General features: G+C 38.0%; 1 protein-coding gene across 1 annotated transcript in view; it reads left to right on the top strand.

The window, feature by feature from the left end:
• The window catches only part of LOC118326502 (glycine receptor subunit alpha-3-like), a 31,087-nt gene that overhangs the window by 752 nt on the left and 21,144 nt on the right, over positions 1–9,191 (top strand). The gene's annotated exons all lie outside the window — the stretch shown is intronic.

Genomic DNA, 9,191 nt, shown 5'->3' on the forward strand with positions numbered 1-9,191 from the left:
TGAGCATGCTCCCTCTTGGTGGATTTATGTCATCTTGCTGTTTTGTGTTCTATACTAATCAATGTGTGAATCATTCTCCAGCCCAGCCGGGTGAAATAATTGAATCCCCTCCCAATACAGCTGAGCACAGTGAGAGACGTTAAGATGTATAAGGGAGTTGAACAAATATTACTGGGACCACTATAGAATATTTCAGATGAACATTTAATATCCAGACATTCACATTATAGACACTACTGCTGACTAAGCATGTAACTATTTAGCCACAATCTAGCACATTATAGGTATAGGTATACTACCGGTGAAAAGTTTTAGAACACCCCAATTTTTCCAGTTTTTTTTATTGTAATTCAAGCAGTTCATGTCCAATGAATAGCTTGAAATGGTACAAAGGTAAGTGGTAAACTGCAGAGGTTAAAGAAAAGGTAAGGTGTGGCTCAGAGGAAGAGCGAGTCGTACTCTAATCGGAAAAGTTGTTGGTTCGTCCCCAGCTCCTGCCGCCACATGTCCTTGAGTTGAGTATCCCCGAATTGTTCCTGATGCTGTGCATTGGTGTGTGAATGTGTATGAATGGGTTAATGTGGCAGTGTAAAAGTGCTTTGAGTGGTCGGAAGACAAGAAAGGCGCTATACAAGTACAGGTCCATTTACCCACACTAATTTTCCACTATTATTCTAAATTTGACGATATAAGAGGCATATAAACAGCATGTTCCGTTTGGATGTTCCGTTTGGATATTCCTAATGTTCCTCATTCCAAATTGAGCATTTCCAGATTAAGACTAAGATTAAGTAAATTATTTATTATTCAGGTTTTAGGAGTATTCTTTGGACATGTATGCAGCACATTCGGAATATGAGTCTCATTTGGTGTTTTTACCACAGTTTGCCTGCTTACAGTCAGATCTAGGTGTCGGGGTAGCGTGGTGGCTCAGTGGTTAGCACTTTTGCCACAAGAAGGGACAGGACCTTTTTGTGTGGAATTTGCATGTTCTCCCCGGGTCTGCATGGGTTTTCTCCAGGTGCTCCAGTTTACCCCACCATCATCATATTTTAGGTTAATCCTCCTGTCCACTGGCTTATCTCTGAAGTTGGTCCCCACTGCTCCTACTACTTAGGAAAGGTTAAATGCAGGGGACAAATTTCACTATACATTGTACTGTGTATGATTGTATATGTGATAACAAAGTTGATTCTATATATATTCTATATTAACAAACCAGCTAGCCAGGTTTGCAAGGCTGGAGTTGAGACGCACGCACAAAAGAAAAGCCCAATTTCTGTTTGGAAGGAGAAACACTCCTACTTTTAAACATTGTGAAAGAATTGGATATCAACAGGTTTTTGTGCAAATATCCCAACGCCAATCTTTTCACGAATGCGGTTGAATGAATGAAAGAGGGAGGCTGTGTTCACACGACTGAACAAGTCCAACACTGGTGGAAAAGGAGGATGTACAGTATGTCATTAGAAGTTAGGATTAGTATGCACAGCTGCATGTGAACGGGAACATTAGGAATATTCATTATATTCAATATTCACTTTGCCAAGTAAACAGCTTAGTAGGAATATTGTCTTTTTCGGAATAAGGTCAAAGACTGGAATATTTTGTGTACGTAAACTTAGTCAATGACATTGGTGGACATTAGGGTTGCACAATTAATTGAAATAATATGGTCCAATATTTAAATTGTAGTTTTTGATAAAGGTAAAATGTGTGACAAACAGCATTATGATGAAGTACCATGGCCTACAAAGCTTGTGCTCCAGATGCAAAAAAACATGTTGATTTTTACAGACCCCAAAAAATGTAATTATCATTATAATAATAGTTTTTCAGTGAAAATGAAAATTGTGTTGCAAAAATCATTCTTATTAATAATATCTGATCGTTGTATCTGTAAAATAAAAGCAACATGACTTTTTGTTTTACTATATCGTGCAGCTAGTGGATATTACTAATTATTGCACTTATGAACTATAACATTTAAATACATTTTCCATCTTGAAGCTGAGCCTTGAATGTGTCCATTTGTTTATATAAGTTTATGGAGCATAAAACGGCATTAATCACTATTTCTATATTAATAATGACTCAAATGACGGGCCCACAGAGAATTATCATCTGATGGTAGAGCTTCCCTTTTCTCTACAGGGGTTTTTAGCCTCTTGTAGTTCTCTCTTTTGGTTTTATAACCCGTAAACTCAGCTGTCATTGACTCAATCTTTGGCTGCAGCAGGCGGCTATTCTAGTAGAAAAAGCTTACATAAATCCATCAAAGAGCTGAAGAAAGACATTTCTTTCAGGAGTTGGGTGAGACAAGCAGAGTGAATATTGGATACCATCTGGTGGCCAGAAACGTGACTCCATAACGAATGCATCCTGACATTGTAAATAGGAAATTGTTTGCCATACAACTTTATAATATGTTAATATGTCAATGTTGTATTTATGGCTCAAAGTGGTCCCAAAAAAGGATAAATAAATATAGGGGTAATAAATGCAGCTTTAAAGAACCATCACAACCAACAAGGATACAGGCGCACTGCAACACAACAGTGAAATTGTTCTAGCACAGGTTTTAACTTGAAGCAGTGTGTGTGAGGACAAACCTGTGGCATTATCATGTCTCCCTGTGCACAGTCATAAAAACTATAATACTGCTCGCACACAGATACAGAATGGATTAACAGGGATGGAGAGATTGAGTGAACAAATGAAAAAGAGAGAGTCTTACAGTAGTAAATCTGTTTAACATAGATAGCGTGTGCAGACCACAGTGAACCAACCTGGCTCTAAGCCATCTGCGTGTGTTTGTGTGTATCTACTGTATCTGTGACAGTGGGCATTAAAAAATAAATCTCTTCCAATGACCATCAAACAAAGAAGGGGCAAACAATCAGCATTATTAATGGTATTATTTTATTACCATTAAAAGGCACTGCTTTTATTTAAAGCACAGGTGTCTAAAACCACTAAAATACAATCTTTGTAAATGTATCTTCTGATAATGTATAGGTCCTGAAAAACAAAAGGGATAAAAGTGAATTTAAGAGAAATTCAGAAATCTACCTTCATCTGTCTCATTATCACCTCGTAGTGAGAACTGGGCTCTTTGTGTTAAGCGGTGTGTTTTGGCAACGTGCGGTCCTGATGGATGTGTTACACTTTCCACTGTTTAAGCAGGTAAAACTGTGCACAGCATGCAGCACTATTAGGTGGCAGGCAGTGGGACAGAAGCTGAACAAGTAACCAGCTACCTGGAGGCGAGTGGGCGTTAACATCAACAGCCTAGAATGACCTTGATCGTTTTCAACAAATAAACAAACGAAAAGAAAAAAAACTAAAAGAAAAGCAGTGTATCCTCCAGGTTGCAGCAGGTGGTTCATTACAGACACAAATGTATCAGAAACTAAGAATACTACTAACTGGGATTGAGCAAGTACTCAGCTGACACAGTACAGATAATGTACTTTATACAAGTATCATCAGAGTAAAATGAATATCTGTACTCATTAATATACAGGGTTCACACTCTTTTTAAGAAATCATTTTCCAGGAGTTTTTCTTGACAATACAGGACAGTGATTATGGGACATGCTTTCATGGTGCTTATTCCTGCTGCCGCGTCAGTGGACCATAAATAACGGTTTAGATCAAGTAGAATTAATTTTATTTTATAGAAAATTCATCTAAGCTATAAGAAAAGTATAAGTAACAATTATCAACCGTATTCAACTGTATTTGTACTTACATCTCTCAAATAAATCATAAAAGGCTATTGTTAACACCATTGACCAGTCTGTCCATGTATTATCTACATCCTAACTGTTAACGTGCGGGAGCTGAAATTCTATCCAGCTAAAGTTATACTCATCATACCTGTCATGTCAGTAAAACATGTTTAAAAACATGTTGTGGATGTGTTGAGGTTATGTCACTGCGCTCTCTTGTTGATTAGAGGAAAAGAGGAGTAACAGATAAAAAGACAGATGGTGAGAAGAGAGGAAGGTCTTAATCCCATGTGACATATGTGTATACGTATCTCCCCTCTCTCTACAGCTCTTTGTATAAAGTGTGTATCATGCCCCTGCATTTACACTGACCCCTCACTCTGCACATTCCTTTTACCCCTTCATTGGCGTAAAAGCCAGAGTGAGCTTCTTTCAACTTGTCTACTGTACCAATGATAAAACAAAAAGGGTTATGACTACAGATATCCTCAAAATAAAAAATAAAAACTGAAAAAGCATCTTGAAAACTCTTGCGGAATTGAAATCTAAAAATTAAATAAAAATGATAATATTTCCCTGCGGTTACGTACTACAGACAGACTCAAAAAAGAAATCACACAGACAGAGGGCCAAGATGACACATTCACAAAGCTGGCTCACTGTTGTGTAAACACACATACTGTCATGAAAAATTCATTCAAGTCAGATAAATAATAAAAGTCAAATGAAAGCAATATTGTACATTCTGAAATTCCTCATGACAGGGCTTGCTTGGTAGGCAAACACACAAACACACACACACACAAATGACGTATCTGTCAGAACAAGTCCCAGCGGTGCAGAAAGCACTTAGACCTTGTCGCTTCAATCATCCATCCCCTCGTCCGTCCATCCATCCATCTTTAGAGAGGGCTCGACTGATGACAACCAGTTCTGCTCTGCTAATTATGCAAGAGGCAGAGTGCAACAGGAAGTGAAGTGGTGTCATACTGTAGTGAAGCCTCACAAATGTGTTCAATCATTGGCGACTGACACACACGCAGGAACATAGTTACTGTATATCTAACTATCAATCAATAGTGTCAGTCACTGTTGCTTTATGAAGGCTAATGCTCTTGTTTTTGGACTGATGCTGCCATTTGCAACTATTCTTGCTTTTAGCCAACAAGACTAACACTGAGTGTACACAGGATGTGTTCAGGTGCAGAACTGAGTGTTTTGGTGGTAGAAATCCTTCTGGTGTAAACCTGTTAAGAGCAGCTATAGCCCTTTTCCATACACATGTGCCAGCTTGGCCTGATTTGCAGCATCAGACCAATGCAGCAGGGATTTACCCTTCCATTCCAACAGGACTATCTGCTTGAAGGTGTGTCTTTAAAGGCAGAGAGAGCCATAGTGGTTACAGACTCACAGACCTACAGCCGTCAAAGACCATCTGATGTCACCACAACTGGAATGAGTGGGGCTTCAACCAGTACTCACTCAACTCCAGACTTCGGATATGGTCCATCTTTCGTGCAACTCGACACAGCTCGGTGCCTTTATACTGGTAATTAAAATACAAATCACAGCGGGATGGTTTGCAAAGTGCTAATGGAAAAGCTCTACTTAGAAATAAAGTCCACATTGTTTATTTGACCGCATGAATGAGCAGGAGTATGTTTAACCAGTCTGTTACATTGCAATGTATTCAGGAAAGTATCTTTATCTGTGCACTGAGCTGTCTCAAGGTTTTTATAACAAATCCAACATAATATTTCAATTACATTTGGCAGCTAGGAAATTACTTATTAGCATTATATGGGCTGCATGATATGGTTAAAACATCATATTGCAATTATTTTAACAGATACTGCGTAGACCAGGGTATCTCTACAGAACTACAGTTGTTCATTATAATTCTGTTTTAACACACAATTTAACTTTATCAAAAAACTGCAGCTTCCTGTGATTGAGATATTGCATCTGGCCATATTGCGATTTTGATAATATTGTGATTAATTGTTTAGCCATACGCTTACAAATATATATAACTTTGTGCCCTTGTTGTTTAAGCATACATTGCAAATGTGGATGGGTGACATCCGGGAAAGATTCACAGCTACTTTGAATCCAACAGTTTCTTTATTTCTACACATACTAAAAGTTCTACTCCTGTTTATCCTATCGTTTGTCCCTGGTCAGTGGACTCCTAACAGGATCAGACAGCTCTGCAGCTCTCCTAAATCCTAGAGGAGATGAAGTGACTTCCATGTGTTAAGAAAGTTGATAAAATGTTTTTACTCCTGTGCCAGAAGGCTTGCCAATTTTGGGACATTTTTACTAATCTAATGTCAACATACCTAAAGCCATACAAATCCTGGTCTATGTAAGTGTGTGTGTATGCATAATATCGATGTACAAAGCAGCTTCTGTGCAGCCTGGACAGACTTCATGTCACTCTAAAGAACTTGCTGTCAGAGTCACTAAATGTCTTAACTTGCACATCTGCTATTCCTGTCTGCTTGTCTGTCTCTTCTGATTTATATCTCCTCCTTCTGTCATTATTTCTACTTGTCAGTGTGTCGTCCTGTCTGGCCACGGTTTGAAGCTTTCATTTCTTCCTCTTCTAGTAGGTGCTAATAAGGAGTGCAGCTGACGCTATAATTTATTAACAATAATAATGATAATTCAAATACTTCCTCAGAAATACTACCTGTACTGCTATCACTAATAACATTTGAATAATGGCAGTGATACTCCCAGTAAATAAATGATGCTACCTGTGTAGTTTAAAGGATATTTGTGGACAAAAATGTTGCCTTGGGCTGTTCTAAACTTGACCCTACATACCAAATGCAATTTTAAGCTCTGAAACTGTATTTGATAATTTATAGTACATCTTGAGGCTTGATAATGATGACAGACTGCTACTCTTAATACCTTTACTATCAGCACATGACCTTTCAGCTCAAAGCATCTGAACTTCTACTTTTTGGGTACATCTGCTTTCTACTACAGATTTTTTCACAGTTTTGAAAATCCAAACAAATCAAAGGTGAGTGTTGTGATTGTCAATCCACAATCATTCCAAATGTCAACATATGAGATATCATTTATTAGAGTGTGAATTGTGCTTCTACAGTAGATTAGATTAGACACATATTGTGCTGTACAGCTCATATTCTCTCTGGTTAAAGTATACAGAATCTCCACCTTATATGCATTAATCAAGGGAGCAGTGATCAAAGACTTGAATCACCAATGCTGCCCTCAGTGCCCTAAAGGTCCACATTCTGGTTTAATGACGTCTCATCTAACTGAAGCATGACAGCATCCTGTCTGCACACTGAGCACAACCCAGAATATTCATTGACTGAGCATCCTGTCAAGCAGAAATGTATCTACTTTAAAATATATTTGTTTGATACTAGCTGCAAAGTGCAGAAAGCCTTTTAATGTTTACAATTAATAAGAGTGATGCCATTTACTTTTCACCTCTAATGCACATAACATTGCCATGTGTATACAGTGTTTCACCAATGACAAATCTTTGTTTGTGGGGAATGTGTTAAGATGCTGGAACAACTCCTGGAAGAAAACAAAAGCCCTGTAAGTGGATACCTGTACATAACGGGTTGTTGTTAATTCAGTGATGTGATGTGTGATTAGGTTCCTTTTACTAAGAAAATTAAGATAATCAAACTTATTTATAGGTTGCTAAAAGTAACCTGTACCCATTTTGGGTATGAATGCTTTTTGATGAAACAAGATTTATATAAAAAATGTTTGTATAAACACTAGAGCACCAACAGAGCCCCGGCTCCATTGCCAAAAGTAGTAATTTTACCAAGTAGATATTCATAAAACACACTTCACTCACTAGACTGAAACGAAATAAAATTGACCAAAACCGTCTTCCAACAATCACCAACGCTGGTTTTGTCGAAATAAACCCTTAATTAACCAAGTTAGATGAAAAAATATCCCCAATACGGCTGCTATGGCTACCATGTAATGTTAGCTAGGGACAAATGTGCCTGTCAAAGTCATGTCCACTAAAAGCTCTTGTTTTTGTCAATGACAGGCTCAGATTGTGTCGAAATGTCAACATTATGGAAAGGATCCCAACAGAAATAGATATTTTGTTTAACCAGAAACAGACAAAATATTGTTATCACTCGCCAACAGACAAAAAAGGTAATTTTATCATATCATCGTAACAACATCTCTGTCACTGTACTTACCATGGTGGTTTCAGCAATGGAACCAAAGCTGTTGATGAAAATGTTACAGGAAACATTGACTGGAGGACCTGCAGAAAGACAGAGATAAAATGACTGCAGTAGATAGATACAATATACAGTAAATCATACAAAATATGTATAAAGGATATACTAACAGGTTGCCTGAGTGTATCAGGGCTTGTTTCTTTGAAGCAGTTTGGAGTGTATTTTCTGCCCTCTAGCAATAAAAAAAAATGACTTTGGAGGATGCACAGTACATTTACATAAGTGTTGAGCAATTACACCTGCAGTTTGGATGCCTTACAACTTTAATCTTAAATAACACCATTGGGCTCAATGAAGAGGACATTTTAGAGGCCAGTTAGGAGTGTTGGTGTGTTGGACTGCATTGTATAGAATAGTGTTGTGTCCACTCCCATCTATATATATATATACACATGTGAACTGGCAGAGGTATCTTCAGAATATCTGATCCTGACATATCTCCACAGCAACCTCACAAAGAAACTTACTCTACAAATATAAGTTCTACCTCCTTTATTTGCTTCTTCTGCGAGCCTTTCGTTTGAACACAATGAAAGTCGGAGCAGAACTTCAATGAATTTCAATGAATGTTCAGGATGACCGGCAAGAAAGAACGACTGACTTTGCCAGAATCCGAGTAAAAACTGTCTTTGCAAGTAGCATATTTGTGAAAAAAACTCAACATACAAAATATGCTATGGACTGCAGATAAAGTTCAGATGAAGTATGGTACTAAGATCAACAGCAGCACTTTACTGATGTATGTAAATAGCCATTGTGGCAGTGGTGTGAGTTTTCTCTGTCTGTCTGGGGGGTGGAGGGGCAGTCAGCTGCACAGTTTATTGAGTAATAGCCCATTAGCAACTGTTTAAGCCTCCCCCTGCTGCACAGCTGATTGCTGTTCGGCCGACGGTGCATGCTAAAAACTTCTTTAGAGTTGACATGTTTTATTAAGTAGAGTTGCCAGAGCTTTAATTTTGGAGTTGTTTGTATGATTCTGGTTTAGGTCAAAAAGGCATTTGCAGTTAAAAAAAGTGCCTTGCACCGAAAACTCAATAATAAGGTGTAGAGTGCAGAGGGGTTTACAGTGAAACATATGCAACCAGATGCAGTCGCGGAGGATGTGGGATTTCAGCATATGATTAGTAATGTCATCCCCATAAACTTACATAGCAATTACTTCATGAGCTTCTTCTATAATAAAATT

This window comes from Morone saxatilis, unplaced genomic scaffold (genome assembly GCF_004916995.1).
Source record: "Morone saxatilis isolate NCDOM2014 unplaced genomic scaffold, NCSU_SB_2.0 Contig17, whole genome shotgun sequence".
Taxonomy (NCBI): Eukaryota; Metazoa; Chordata; class Actinopteri; family Moronidae; genus Morone; species Morone saxatilis.